Source organism: Peromyscus maniculatus, chromosome 1, assembly GCF_049852395.1.
Source record: "Peromyscus maniculatus bairdii isolate BWxNUB_F1_BW_parent chromosome 1, HU_Pman_BW_mat_3.1, whole genome shotgun sequence".
Lineage (NCBI taxonomy): Eukaryota > Metazoa > Chordata > Mammalia > Rodentia > Cricetidae > Peromyscus > Peromyscus maniculatus.
In genome coordinates this window covers 70,308,165-70,324,276 of record NC_134852.1, presented here as the reverse complement: position 1 = coordinate 70,324,276, position 16,112 = coordinate 70,308,165, and the positions used below count along the sequence as shown (strand labels likewise).

The following is a 16,112-nucleotide window of genomic DNA, read 5'->3' as shown; positions in this document are numbered from 1 at the left end:
GAGGCTACCCAGTGAAACAATGTCTCAAAGAATATACAACATCAAACAAAAAAGAATCATGTTTCGATTATACTTCATAGCTATGTGTGGAAACACATAATTATACTTTGAAAAAACACTGTAAAACCAAGCTGCTATATTCTAGAACTTTTTTTTGCCAAGAGGAGGATCCTTAGTAAAAAGCCTTTACACTAAACAATTGACTTTCTGTGTCCTAGTCAGGAACTCTACAACACAGTGCCTCCAAAATCAACATACTGACAATTTTACAAATATATCCACAATTAGTCATAACTTGTAGGATTGGAACTGTATTTTATTTTAAAATACAGGGATTTCATTAGGTGTTTTCAGAGCCTTAATGCCACCTTCACCTACAATATATAAGTACATGCAAAGGAAAATCATTTGGTTTTCTGTTTTGCTAGCTTCTAGCTAATCCTTGACTTTTGTGACTACTGTACAAAATCTGGAAATCAGATTAGTCATAATAGAACAGCTTTCAATGTCAGTGTTAGGAGGCAGATGCAGGTGGAATGCTCTAAATTCAAGGCCAGCCTAGTCTACAAAGCCACTTCCTGGTCAGAGAGTGCTATTGAAGGCAACACTGTCTTTAGTAATAACAGTGAAAACTTGCTGCCAGGCATCCTCTCAAATTTTAAAAAAGAAGGCTCTACTGCATTGTAGTTCATTCCTACATTGCATCAAATTCAGACACACCAGGAGAACTCCTGAAAGTGTTGCCATGAGACAGGAAGCAGGGTATGTATGCACAGGATTTGAGATTGCTGTCCTTCCTATTGTAAGAGTATATTGTAAGAGGCTGTGCACCTCTGACATAGGAGAATGGCAGCTGTTTTTCACTTGGCTGCTACAGCAGCTGCTCTTTGTCTCTTTCCCCTATTTCCACAGGCACAACTTAATGAGGTTCTTAAAGGCACTCTCCTTACAATGACTACATGGAGGAGGGAGCTGAATAAGGCAAACACTAGGGCTCTGTTTACCCATGTATCAGTAATGAAAGATTCTCTAGAAGAATCACTGTGTTCTTTTGTCTTCCTCTTCAAACTGGAGTGGAAAACATTAACAGGGACAGTACTTCCAAAGGAGTACCTTACGTCTATTTGGAGTAGCCAACATTACTGATAAAAAATATAAGTTTCCTTTCAAAGCCACATTTGTATTTTTTGCTGATCTTTCCCTTTCAATATTTAATAGTGCACAGTTCAGGTTTTCCAAGTTCAAAGGCCATTCAATATATCTCTATGAATTTCTTTTTCCCATGTAGTCTTTGATCATGTAGTATTAGGTCAATATCATGTTACAGTGATTTAAAAAATGGAATGTATACATATTTAAAATTCAGGAGTTTATCTAGATTTTGTTCATTTTTTGTTTACATTTTCAGAAGGGTTCTGACTTACCAAGGCATAAAAGTGAATAGGAGAGCTGAAGAGATGATTCAGCTGTTCAAAGCAACTCATACTCTGCATGAGGGCTAGAGTCCAGTCCCAGCCCCATGTCAGGAACCTCATAATAACTCGAGTTCTGGGAGCATACAGAGCCACTGAACTCCATTAACACCTCTACATTTGTGTTTACTTCACACACACACACACAGAGAGAGAGAGAGAGAGAGAGAGAGAGAGAGAGAGAGAGAGAGAGAGAGAGAAACACAGACACAGAGAGAGAGAGAGAATGAGAGAGAGAGAGAGACAGACACACACAGAGAGAATGAGAGAGAGAGAGAGAGAGAGAGAGAGAGAGAGAGAGAGAACACATACATTATTAAAAATAATAAAATCCAGCTAATCCTGATGGCACATAAGTTTACTTTCAGCCCTCAAGAGGCAGAAGCTGCTACATCTCTTGGAGTATAGCCCCAATTTGGTCTACAAACTGCATCCTCAGGCCAGCAAGCTCTAACCAGTGAGACTGTCTCAAAAAATAATTAACATAAAATCTACATCACAGCAAGGATTATTTTTAAAAAGTGAGTAAAGAAATTTCATCATTGAATGGTAACCCAACACTTTCATGAAAACAATTATTATATCCATGGTAAGGATTTCACTTTACCTGAACATTAAAACCTTAAAAATAAAAAAATAAAAAGTTAAACTTGACTAATCCAGAATGCTTTAAATACAGCATCTTTTAATTGTTAGTGATTTCTCCTGCCAGTGCTTCAAATATCTAGCATTTTGTACCTTCTCTAATTTGAGTTACATTTTTCCTAAGCAGCCTTTTCTATGCAGATCTAAAGTGGGATATAAATTAAGATTATGTAGTCCATATTGCCCACAAAACATCTTGAATTTGATCCTGATCAATTTTTACAGGTGTTTATGAAGACCCTCCTTTTTCCATAATAGCAAAAGGAAAGCTTAAAGCCCATGGATGCCTGCCTTACGTCATTAGGTTCAGAAAAGATTATTGAGACCCTGCAGCCTGGCAAACATGCACGCATGCGTGATTGCAGTGAGCTGCTGGCTCAATAGCACAGGCTGGGGGTTGGGAATGTGATGAGTCAAGTCAGTGCAGCAGCAGGTCTTGCTCAGAGGAGAAGGAGCCAAAGATGCCTGTCACATCCACCTGAGGAATGGTCGGCAGGACAATGCAGCAACCAAGGTCAGCTTCCTCTGGGCCCTGTTGTGTGTTTCATAGACAGACATCATCTTTGCCCATTATTTCTTGCAAATCTGTATGGATTAGACCATTGTTATATAGATCTATAGTCTTTGGCTCTGAGGAATCAGATCAGAAAGCTATCAGATCAAAACCATTCTTCCTTTGTTCTACCCTGTATTGTCCAGGCCACACAGTGCCCCTCCTCTTGTTTCCTCAATCTGTCCTGCCACTTTATCTCTGTACTCTTCCAGGGTGAACATTAACACTTCAAAGCCCAGGCAGTCTTGTTCATTGTTGCTGTTTGGGAGTACGGGTTATTGACCAAACAGAATTGAGTATTTGTTCTGGTATAGGGATATTGCACAAAGTTAGCATTCTGAAGAGGAATTAAATTTGGTGTCTACCATGCAATGAAGCATGTAAAGGGATGAAATACTTGAGAGTTAACAAACACATTAACAGCAGAGTGGCAACACCACAGACCGTGGTGGTTTCCAACTGCAAGTTTCTGAATGGTTAGAAGGATGAAATAAGTAGGATTTCTGATGATCGCATGGTTATAATAAAGGAAAGGGGTTTCCAAAGTTACTGCAAATTAGAGTGGTGGACAGAGTGAATTGAGGTGTGTGCCCCGGTCTGTATGTCTGTCTGTGTGTTACACTTGAGGATCACAAGTGAGGAGTCGGCATGTCAGCAGAATGGCCAGTGTGAAAAAAAGAAGTGTCTTTTGCATACAGAGCTACAGTATACAGTGGTACAAAATAATAATTTTCTCCATGATCTTGTCAGGTGATCTAGTTTGAACACTGGGAACATGCTCTGGTGTCTTTATGTATTTTTTTTTATTTTTTGGTAAAATAATTTTTTTGAAATGTTGTCCTAATATGATAATAAACTGATGCTTTGAGAAATACATAGTTTTGATATGTCATCTATTTTATGTTTATAAGACATGCAAACAGTATGGAGAATTTTTCTTTAGGCGCCCTTTCACAAAGAAATCCACAGGGATATGTACCTTTTTTGTTTGTTCGTTGGAGGTTTGGGGTATTTTTCATAACTGTATTTTTTTTTTCATTTCAAAATGGTCTTTGTATTTAATTTTTTTCCTTTTAATGATAATTTATTCTTTTCTAATACAATATATCATGATAACAATTGTCCTTCCTTCTACTCCTCCAAGTTCTTTCCCACTTCTCCATGTCTGGGTACATGTTCATGCTGTAATTGGAGTCTGTGTTGATATCCATGGCCCAAATTACTACAGGGGCTCATAGGATTTATGGGTGTTGAAATCTGAGGGCTGTGATGAGACATCCCCATTATTCATTGGCCCTGAGATATCTGGCCCTGCCCTTGACTAGGCTCTACAGCAGAAGAGTTGGCCCCACCTGTCATGGGAAAGCTGGCCCCCACACTCAGGAGATGTGTTTCCACCCTTCACCATGGGCATGTGAGAGCTGGGTCTACCCCTCACCTGTAGGGGGCAGTTCCAGTAGCCAAGGCTAACCAGCTCAGTTATCACCCAGGCCTTGTGTTGTCCCACCCTAAAGTCTACCTCATCCACATCCCAGGCCTTTGGTTGGCCCACCCTAACATGTACGTCATCTATGACCTGATGGAGCATGTGAAGGTCCTGCAGAATGATAACCGCAGAGTCTCCATGGCACTGTGCAACAGCATATCCGAGAGGAATTTTGGTGAGGTAGGCCCACTGATGATGGTGTGCTAGAGGTCAGAAGCCTTAAACCAGACCAGTTTATCTCTGTGACTTTTAGGCCACCCTGGTCTGCATTGCAAATTACAGACCAGCCAGATCTACATAATGATTTCCTGTCTCAAAACAACAATAAAAACAATATCAACACAAAAATTTTGGCAATTTAAGCAATTCTGATGCAGAATGTTCACTAATTATTATACTTTTCTCTATTGGGCCATCATTAGGGTCCCTGGCTGTGTAATGAATCCTATATTTTCCCTTTCTGTATAGTAACAGTTAAACCTGAGTAAAATATTTTATCATTTCTAACTCTCTGTATCCTCTTCACTGTATAATTCTTTGTATGGGTTGCAAGTCTTTGGCTCCAAGAAGTGTGATCTTTAGTAAAATTAGAATGTTATTCTCTTTTCCCAGTATACTTAAGATTATTAAAAATGACCCATTGTGGTCACATATACACCTTTATTCCCAGGATTCAAAGAGACAAGCAGGTAGATCTCTCTGCATTTGAGGCCAGCCTGAACTGCATAGTTACACAGTGTCCCCACTCAGACAGTACTATATAGTAAAACCCTGTTCAAAAACAAAAACAGAAAGAGGTATGTCAACACCACATCCCATCCTTCATTTTTAAATGCTTTTTCCAAATCACAAGATGAATGCATATTCATGTCTTTTCCTCACAGTAATTCATCTCTTGCAGAGCAAATTATTTCTATTCACCGGACGGTGGTGGCACACGCCTTTAATCCCAGCACCCGGGAGGCAGAGCCAGATGGATCTCTGTGAGTTCGAGGCCAGCCTGGTCTACAGAGTGAGTTCCAGGACAGGCACCAAAAACTACACAGAGAAACCCTGTCTCGAAAACACCAAAAAAAAAAAATATTTCTATACAGACAACTCCGCATGTCTAGAAATCTGTCTAAGAAAAAGGCCACTCAAGAGGTCTCACAACTTGAATATAATCATAGTCATTATGCACTACATTTATGGATGATGATATAAAGTTTAGTTCTTCAATAATTTTAAGGATATCTCCACACTTACAAGGTGGACCCTATTCATTACGGAGGCATGCCTTCCAATACAATATATAGGCAGATATCCACACTGGGATTGTCCCTAAGAACTTTCCATTCTCAGATGTCTTAAGCATAATGGCATGCCATGACACCCATGAGAAGGAACATACTCTCTCCAATATAACAAAAAAGCAAATCATCTCATGGCACTTGGGGGTAGGCGGCTATCAGAAATTTTCTCATGGACATGCCATCCTCAATTATATCAACACTGCTTGCATGCTTGGTTCCCCATATAGAGGCCATGGAATCACTTATCTTTGATATCAGCCACTGTTCATGCTCTAATTTTGTTGCATGAACTGCTGTGTGCAATAATTTATGCCTGAATTTTCCACACTATATTCTCAATGAGTATTATTCTACAAATTTTAGATTTATTTATATTGTTTCAAATATCAGGAATTCTTTCTTTTCTGCTGTGGAAAGAGGGAGAGAAACATGAAATTAGGTGGGTAGGGAGATGAAGAGGATCTAGAAGTTTTTGTGGAGGATAAGAATAATATCAAAATATATTGCATGACTAAAAAAAGTGCTGAACAAGGATGATACCACTGAATGTGCCAAATTGGATAGGCAGCTGTGGATACCTGGGATTAGGAACAGTGATCTCCCCAGGAAAAGCACATCAATTCATTGTGCAATGCCAAATGGTCATCCCTGAAGACATACATGCAAGTAACATTATACAGACTGCAGAGGTTATATATAGGAATAAGTATGTGTATAAATATATGTATGTATAAACATATACATACAGTAACTTGTGTAGGAAAAAAAGAACTCATTAAGTTAATGGAGAGAGTGGAGGATTATGTGGGATGATTAGGAGGAAAGGAATGAAAAAAGGGTATTTATTGCATGAACTAAAAAAATATTTAAAATGCATTTTTTTTTACAATAAAATAATTATTTATTTTAAAAAATCCGTGTTTAAGGCCATGAAAGACGGGTCAGCTAGCATAAGTTCTTGCTGCTAATTTAGTCAACTTGAATTTAATACCTGGGATCCATGTGATGGAAGGAGAAAAATGCCTATTTTAATTAGCCCTTTGACCTCCACACATGAAACATAAAATGTGTGTGTTCCTCTCTCTGTGTGTGTGTCTCTCTCTCTGTCTCTCTCTGTGTCTCTCTCTGTCTCTATCTCTGTGTGTGTGCTAATGCACACATAACAAATAAATGTATAATTTTAAAATTAAATAATTTGATGTTTGTCAAATTGTGTTGCTGTGTGTGCATACAACATGCAATAAGCCTTTGACTGGTATATTAACACTGATTTTATTTGGTTGGGCGGTTTGGTTTTTCAAGCACGGTTTCTTTGTGTTGCCCTGGCTGTCCTGCATCTCTCTCTGTGGACCAGGCTGGCCTCAAACTCATGTAGATCCCCCTGACTCTGCCTCTCTGGTGCTGAGGATTAAAAACATTTGCCACCACACTCAGCTGAAATTGATTTTAGTCTGTTAAATATTTTGTTTTGTTTTTTCTTCCTTTCTTTCTCTTCTTTCTTTCTTTTTTTTTTTATTTAAACAGAGTCAATGTCACAGGCTGGCCTGAAAATTATGTTGTACCAAGAATGATCTTGTACTCCTGATCCCTGTGCTCCCACCACTTGAATGCTTGCATTAGAGGTGTGCATCGCTCCTGTTTATGCAGTGTTAACATAAAACCCAGGGTTCTGTGCATGCTAAGCAAGAACTCTTCCCACTACACACTGGCGTTTCACTGGGTATTTTAACCACATTTAAGGCTACAAACCATGCCTAGCAGTGGATGGAAAACACAAAGTAAACTCAATGTATTGCTGTAGATTTTTGTCTGCTATTGCTTTGCCTGGGATTTTTTGGTATTGCTGGTCTTTTGCTTGTGTATTATGGTGTTGATTTTGTGTTTTTAATGGGCTCTGTGTTTGTGGTTCTTATTCTTTTTTAAATATTCATGTATTTTTTATTCATTTGATTTTGTTTTAAGAATAGAAAAAAAGAAAGGGTATGACGTTAGGTGGGCAGGCATTTGGGAAAAATCTAATAGGACTTTAAGAAGAGAAATTTCTTCTCAGGAGATATTGGATGAAAGATTATTTTCAATAATAAATTATATATATAGTATCTGACTTCCTCAGGTGCTTCTATGGTTCTTCTCTTATGACTCACAAGATCAAAGGAAAGATCTTTAGATTTCTATTTTTATATCTCAGTCTATTATCACCTTCTGAGAACATAGTTGTGATGACACTCAGCATCAACTACAAATACAACTGAGTTGTCTGAGTAACACCACATAGTATTCTGACAATGTTTCTAATACATATAACTTTTTAACCATGTTTCTTTAATTTGTATTGAGGTATTTTTAATTATCAAAAATATTTTTGAAATGACCCTATATATTTTTTAAATGATAAAAATAATTCTGATCTACAAATGGGGTATTATAGTCTCTTATTAAATGTCTTTCTCTTCTGAATGCTGGCATAGAAGATCTCCTAGTTTATTCAGATAAACTCTTCATGTATTACAAGATTCAAATTTATTCACTACCTTCATAAAAATATTGTTTTTTAATTATAAAAACTTGCAGTTTTTTAAATCAGCAGAAACTCATTTTTAATATTCCCAAAGAAATCCATTTTGGCAGTACCTGCATTTTAAACCAAAACTTCAAGCAACAAAACACTAAAATTTTTAAGTACTATGAAAATCAAAACAAAAATAATTTACTGAGTTCAACAAATTATATTACTTTGTTACCAGTGAGAGTAACATATTAAGATACAAGTGATTTATTTTGTGAATCTTTATGGTATACTCAAAACTGTGCATACTTTAGAGTAACATTGACACTCAAAACATATTTTAGAATTATTCATTTTATTTTATGTGTATGAGTGAGTTGTTTGCATGTATGTGTACCATATGTGTGCCTAGTTAACAGAGTTTTTTGGGTTTTTTTGGTTTTTTTTTTTTTTTTTTTTTTTGGTTTTTCGAGTTAGGGTTTCTCTGTGTAGCTTTGATGCCTTTTCTGGAACTAGCTCTGTAAACCGGGCTGGCCTCGAACTCACAGAGATCTGCCTGGCTCTGCCTCTCCAGTACTGGGATTAAAGGCATGTGACACCACCACCACCTGGCCACAGTTCCCTTTTTTTCCACTCTTTTTTTTTAAAAAAAAATTCTTTTTGTCTTTTACATCATGCACCCCAATCCCACCCATCTCCCATCTCCTCACACACACCTTCTGCCCTGCAACCTCCCCCCCCAAAATAAAACAAAATAAAATTTAAGATAAAAAGAAAATCTCATGGTGGAAGCTACAGTGTGACACAGTGAGTCATGGAGTAAACCCTTTATCCATTCATCTTTATATGCAGGCATTCATTGGTTTGGTCCCAGGCCCCAGGTCTTTGCTACACTATCCCATGGGCATCCTGTTGCTACCTTGTGTCATGGAGATTCTGTAGTCCTGGGTCTGTAAGACTGGACCCCACCACCTGTGCTCCAGTAGATCACAGATGGGATGCATGTTAGGGTGGCCCAACAATTAACCCTGGGTCTGGGCTTAGGAAGTTAAGGGTTGGTCAGCCTGCCAGCTCTCTCTTGTCTTCACCACCAAGGTGAGTTCTCCAGCATTGCCCTGACTAGTTCACTCCTTGCAGCAATGAGCAAGGGGTGGGGTCAGTTTTCCTACTTTCCCATCCTCAGGGTAGGTTCTCCCACACCTATACCTTCAGCAACAGCTCTACTGTGTTGCCCAGTTGAGGTGTAGGGGTCTCTCTCTGGAGTGCTTCAGCTGATGAGGGGCTCTCCTGATCTTAGGACCTCAGGGCCAGCTCTTCCATGTGAGGCAGGGGATGGAGGCAGGTGGTGGGGTAAAGCGGTGGGGGTTGGATAGGGTAGAGCGTGGGTGGAGGAATCGCTCCCTGGTCCACATCACCACATGACAAGTGAATAATAGGAACAGCTCCCCGATCTGCCTCAGACATTGATTGGAGGGTGGGGGGTCTCTTCCCTGCCCATGTCACCTCATGGGACAAGCTCTTTCTTGCTCACAAGTTAGGGGCTGGCTCAACCACTCCTTTGCCAACAGGGTTAGCTCTAATGTCAGAGTTAACAAGAGGTGTAAGATCCTCTGAAGCTGATGCACTGAAAACCTCTATAATAGAAACAAATCCTCTTAACTATCAAGCCATCTCTCTATACAGAGCAACCTTTACACTCTTGATTCTTATTGAAAATACACAAAATTTGGGGAATATACATAGTACAACCAAATGATGCCAAAACAGACAGTAGAATTCGTTGTTTTGTAAGGAAAGTTGGCCATTTCCTACAACCAGTAGTACTATAAGTATTGGATCACAATTTTTAGGACAAACAGGATCTGCTGAAAATAATAAAAGAACATATTTTTTAAAAGATTCATGTTTTAATACAGGACTTCAAATGTTATTTTTAAAAGTGAAACTAAATCAAAGAGATTATACCTTGTGACTCTATGTTCCCTCATTACATAAGATTAAAAATGGCCCACAGTGCAGTTAACTGAGATAGGAAATATTAAATGATAGTTGTTTTAACAAAATGAAGTATATGAATAATATTACAAGAGGATTCTATTTGGAGTCTCATTTCCTTTTGTCCCAAAAGCCAGTAAAAGAGACATCCCCTGCTCCTCCTGTTAGGAGTCCCACAAGAGGACCAAGCTACTCATCTGTAACATAAGTGAGAGTGCCTAATCAGTCCCATGCAGGCTTCCTGGTTGTTAGTTCAGTCTTGGTGAGCCAGTATGAGCCCAGGTCAGTTGATTCTGTGTATTTACTTGTGGTGTCCTTGACCACTCTGGCTCCTACAATCTTTTTCCCCTCTTCTGCAGGATTCCCCAAGCTCAACCTGATGCTTGGCTGTGGATTTGCATCTGTTTCCATCAGTTGCTGTATGACACTTCTCTGATGACAATTGGACTAGGCACCAATCTATGAGTATAGCAGAATATCATTAGGAATGATTACATTGACATTTGTTTTTCTTCCAGTTCTGCTTGGTTCTATCTTAGGTTTCTGGGTCATCCTGCCTGTGATTCCTGGTACTCTTAGCAGTGTCAGGTGTGAACTTACTCTCCTGGAATGGGTTTTAGGCTAGACTAGTCTTTGGTTGGCCACTCCTTCAATCTCTAGGCCACACTTACCCCAACACATCCCATAGGCAGGACAGTCTGTAGGTCAAAGATTATGTGTCTATGCTGGTGTTCCAATTATGTGCCTTGCGTGTGACTTATTAGTTTAATTCTTTTATTTGGAATCACTTTCAATATAATGGATGTTCATTTTTAATTCTATTTTTACTTATGTGGGATTAATTTTAAACACTGGCTGTTTATAAACAAACATACACACTAGGTGCATAATTTTGAGTTCTATAATTTAATTTTCAAAATCTTTATAATTACAGAGTGTACTGGTTAGTTTTGTTTGTCAACTTGACACAAGCTAGAATCATGAGAGAAGGAGCCTCAGTTGAGGAAATGCCTTGATGAGATCCAGCTGTAAGGCATTTTCTCTTTTAGTGATCAGTGGGGAGGGCCCAGCCCAAGTGGGTGGTGCCATCCCTGGGCTGCTGGCCTGGATTATGTAAGAAGATTGGCTAAACAAGCCATGGAGAGAAAGCAGTAAGCAGCTCTCCTCCTTGGCTTCTGTATCAGCTCTTGCCTCCAGGATCCTGCCCTGTTGAGTTCCTGTCCTGACTTCCTTCAGTGATGAGCAGCAATGCTGAAGGGTAAGCCTAATAAACTCTCTCCCCGACAACTTTTGCTTTTTGGGATTTTTTTTTTTGGTCACAGTGTTTTGTCACAGCAATAGAAACCCTGACTAAGACACAAAGGAAAGAGAAGAAGAGATTTCTACACTATCTGTAATATCATGTGCATAATCTTAAATGATCATGTGGTCTTCCCATAATGCACTACCAAAAAGCAATTAGTTTTGGTTTCTCAACTAAATGTATGGTTTTTTAAGTATTTCATGAAAATTTAAAAACCTGGTAGATCTGGACATCAGAATATGTATGATAAGCATTGTAAGAAGATAGATCTTGACATAATGTCTTAACTTTGTGAAGAATGTGAAGCCTCAGAAGATACTATAGGTATTTCATATCAAAACACTTTTAAGGATTTGTCTACTTCCAAATACCTCCTTCTGAGAACATTGAAAGTCAGTAGCAATGGCAGATCAGTAAAGATCATAACAACCAGGCTGTTCATATGGAGAGAGAGGTTAAGCTTAACAAGTCAAGAAATTACTAAGAGCAAGGACTAGGTTAGGAGTTTGGGTGAATGGAAAATTATTAACCAATAAGAAATTAGGTCTAGAAAAATTTCAGAGCAATCTGATAGCACTTGGGAAATGGTGAAGTATGAAAAAGTTACTATTATATCCATTTCAGGGGAGTTTTCCTAGATCAAGTTGCCAGGATGCTTACTAAAAGTATGGTTTATAAGAAAGTGTATGGGGAGATGGGTGACATTGCACCTTTGTTAAAGTTCTTGCCTAGCATACACAAAGATTTGAGTTTCACCCTTAGCATCACAGAAACAGGAGAGATGGTGCACACTAGTGACTGCAACATTTCAGTAGATAAGGGCAGAAGAATGTGAAGTTTATGGTCATCAGCAACATTGTTCAAGCTGAAGGTAATACATACTCTGTGCCATTGTAGCCATTGTATGTTGTAAATATCTAATCTGCTTTTGATTTTATAGGAGTTTACATTTAAGTTATTGCCTTGAGTCATAGAAGAGACTATGGGAATTTAAACAATATTGATTCTTTGAAATATTACAAAGACCTTTTTATGTTTGTTTGGTTTTTTTTTTGTTGTTGTTGTTGTTTTTGAGACAAGGTTTCTCTATGTAGTCCTGGCTTTCCTGGAATTTGCTCTGTGAACTAGGTTAGCCTGGAATTCATTGATCTGCATGTCTCTGCCTGGGATTAAAGAAATGTGCCACCACAGGCCTGCTTAAGCGGACTTTTGAAGTTGGATTAAACACATTTTATAGGTGGCTTGAATGAGATGCCTCTATTAATTTCAAGTATTCAAGCACTTGACTGAGTTGGTGGCTGTTTGGGGAAGATTAGGGATGTGGCATTGCTGGATAAAAATATCACTGGGGATAGGCTCTGAGCTTTCAAAAAAGCTCATGGTATTTCAAGTTTGCTCTCTCCTCTTGCTGTTTCTGGTTTGAGGTATAAGCTTTTAGCAGCTGCTCAAGCCATATCCTGCTTGCTACCGCCTCTCTTCCACAGATGCTATCTGGAAACACAAAAAGCCCCTAATAAATTGTTTCTCCTATAAGTTGCTCTGGTCATGGTGTTTTATCACAGTAATAGAAATGTAACTAATAACAATGAAAGAGAGAGTTTAAGGGGAAGAAAGGAAAGAAGGGAAGGGGAGAGGAGATGGGGAGGAACAAGAGGGGAGGAAAGGGGACATGACTGGTCTTGGAGAAATCCAGTTCTCTATTTTCACTTTATAGGTTCAGGTAATTAGATTTGCAAGCATGTTAACTAACCTCTGAGAAATCTCACTGGACCACAAATTCAAGATTTTGTGTAATATTTCCTTTCCGCTGTCTGTATGCCCTACATTCAAGGAACACAAGGAACTTTTCTTTCATGACTTTTAGGCTTATAAATTGCTGTTTTAAACAGTTAGGTATTCTCTTCTGTGACTCTGTTTATCCTGGAGGTGAGGGTCTGTGTAGCTCTGGCTGCCCTGGAACTTGATCTGTAGACCAGGCTGGCCTTGAACTGGAGATCCACCTGCCTCTGCCTACCCAGTGCTGGGGTTAAAGACATGTGCCACCATCGCCTAGCCTCTTCCGTGATTCTTAACAACAGAATATGTTAATAATTAGAAGTGAAAATTCCATGAATATGTTCAATCACAAGACTTTTCCTCCACAGGTTTTACTTTCAGTTACCAGAGGGTGACACGAATTTCTCCTGTGTGAAGAGAAATTTCACTTATTTCCACACTGTGCTGGCTAATTTTATGTAAACTTGATGCAAGCTAAAGCCATCCAATAGGAAGAAATTCAAATTGAGAAAATCCCTCATAAGATCTGGCTGTAGGCAAGTCTGTAGAGCATTTTCTTAATTAGTGATTGATGGGGGGAAAGTACATCCCATCTAGGGTGGTGTTTTCCCTGGGATGTTTATGCCAGCTTCTACATGAAAGCAGGCTGAGAAGAAAGCCATGAGGAGCAAACCAGTAAACAGAACTGTTCTATGCTCTCTTCTTCAGCTCCTGCCTCCAGGTTCCTGCCCTGCTTGAGTTCCTGCCCTGATTTCCTTTGATGATGAACTGATGTGGAAGTGTAAGCAAAACAAACCCTTTCCTCCAAGACTTGCTTTTAATCATAATGTTTATCACAGCACTAGAAACCCTGACTAAGATGTGGAGTTTTCTTTGTTAGCCTCTGATTATAGAACCACTATTTAACCTACCACTCCTTCTACCTGTTTGGGGGCCTAATATTTTTTTTTTCTTAATCAGATACATTTTCAATGTTCAAGAACTTGTACTTTATAATTTAATTCTGGGACTGGCAAGTTGACTCAGCAGTTATCCTACTTGCTGCCAATTTTGAGGAACTGAATCCAATTCCCATCACCTACAAACAGTTTAGTCCCACAAGTTGTCCTCAGCCCCACACACATGTACTTTGGCGCATGTAAATCACACCCACTCAAACAATCAATCAATAAATGGAAACTTACAATTATCTTTACCACTCTCCTTCAAGGATTCCTAGGAAGAGAAAGCAGTGCTTCAGCTGTTCAATATCTGGTGATCCTGCATACTGAATATAACCAGCTGTAAAACAGGCCTGAGTGTTCCTCAAACTATCTGACTAAGTTACTCAGGAAGACCTAGGTACATTGAGGTGAAAGGACAAGTGGGAGATACTGATCCCTTTTGCTACTTCCTTTTGTTACTTGATTGTATCTTCGGGGCCTATCCCAGCCTGATCTCCGATATGCAACAAGTCTGTTCAGCATCATAGGACTGCTGTACATGCCTTTCTTTATGAACCGAATCAAGTCAAGTGTTTATGGGTTCAGTATCATCCAGTTCAAAATGAACTTTTCAAGTCACATGGAAACTTGGTAGCCCAAAGTTAAGCATTTAATCTATACTTTTTACTTTATTTTATTCATGTGTGTGCCATGCATATATGTGGTGGTGGCCAGAGAGGCCAATAGGAAGTGCAGGAAGTGTTGAGTCTCGCAGAGCAGGAGTTAGGGATGTTCATGAACCTCTCAATATGGGATGAGGATGCTGGAATCTGAACTCTGATTGTTTGATGAATCAGCTAGTGCTCTTAATCTCTCTCCAGTCCTATGCATACCACCTGTTATTTTTGTTTTGTTTTGTTTGTTTGTTTGTTTGTTTTGAGACAGATTTCTCTCACTGAACCCAGCATTTGCTGATTTGACTAGCAAGTTTTAAGATAGTGCTGTTTTTCCTTTCCATTTCTGGAATTATAAGTGCATGTTGTCTCCAGCTGTCTCTCATGGATTCTGAGGAATCAAACTCAAGTCTGCACACTTGTCAGGAAAGAAATTTATTGAATGAGCTGTCTCCCCAGACCCTGTACTGTCAATATTGATGGAAACAGTCATTAATGTTTTTTTTAAAACTGATATAAAACAACTAAATTCAGAAAACCCAGTACTCATTTAGAGAATTTATCAATATTCCTGTAGAAACACTTTTTAAAATTTTGCCATTATTATTACTAGTACATATATGTGTAGCATTTGTGTTTGAATAGATGTCAGTATGCTTCAGCAAACATGCAGAGGCCAGAGGGCAACTTTGTGAAATTCATTATTTCTTCTACTTTCACATGTGTTTTGGTGATTAAACTCACTAGAAACATGCTTGTTGAGTTTTACTATTATTGTTATTATTATTAATTGTTATTATTGTTTTTATTATTGTATGTTTGTCTGGAGTTTGTGTGTGGACGAATGTGTGTATACCTCTGCACACATGTCTCTACATAGTTACCAGAGGTTAACTATGAAATTCCTTCTTCTCTCCAATGTTTTTGGGGAGTGAATGTAGGGTATCAGGCCTGTGCCACAGGTCTTCTTCTCCACTGAGACATCTAACTGTCCACTCCCTTAGAAACTCTAATTTTACATTTTATTTTTCTCTTTTAATTTGAAAATTATCATTTAATTACATCATTTCCCCCTTTGCTTTTTTTCCTCCAAAGCCCCTTATATACCCTCCCTTGCTTTCTTTCTAATCTGTGGCCTCCTTTTTCCATAATGAAAGAAGGACTAAATGAAAAACAGAACTAACATATGTGAATGTAATCAGAGTCTTTCTGTGGAGATCAGCGTTGTGACTGTCCATAAGTTACTCCATATTGTATGAAACCAAGTTTTTCACACTGTCCCTTCCTCTTAATGAGTACATTTTACAAAACTGTAGTATGTTCCATTTTGGTGTAAATACTGAGGCAGAATGTGCCTACATCATGCTTTCACATGTAAACATCCACTCCCTGTGCATCTTGACCCACAAGGCACAGACTGATAAATAACTTCTTCATATACACAAAAAAATGACCAGCAATAGGCTTAATGTAAATCAAAAGCACAT

The 16,112-nt window shown here is 38.7% G+C and overlaps 1 long non-coding RNA gene across 5 annotated transcripts in view; it reads left to right on the top strand.

Moving 5' to 3' along the window:
* Positions 1-16,112, top strand: part of LOC107399731 (uncharacterized) — a 186,050-nt gene that overhangs the window by 43,397 nt on the left and 126,541 nt on the right. For 4 of the 5 annotated variants that reach the window (XR_013042042.1, XR_013042043.1, XR_013042041.1 and 1 more), the window contains exons 1-2: positions 2,523-2,631; positions 13,737-13,809. This is a non-coding gene — a long non-coding RNA (uncharacterized LOC107399731). Of the gene's footprint in view, positions 1-2,522; positions 2,632-13,736; positions 13,810-16,112 lie in introns of those variants that run through there. The other variant, XR_013042045.1, reaches the window with a different exon arrangement.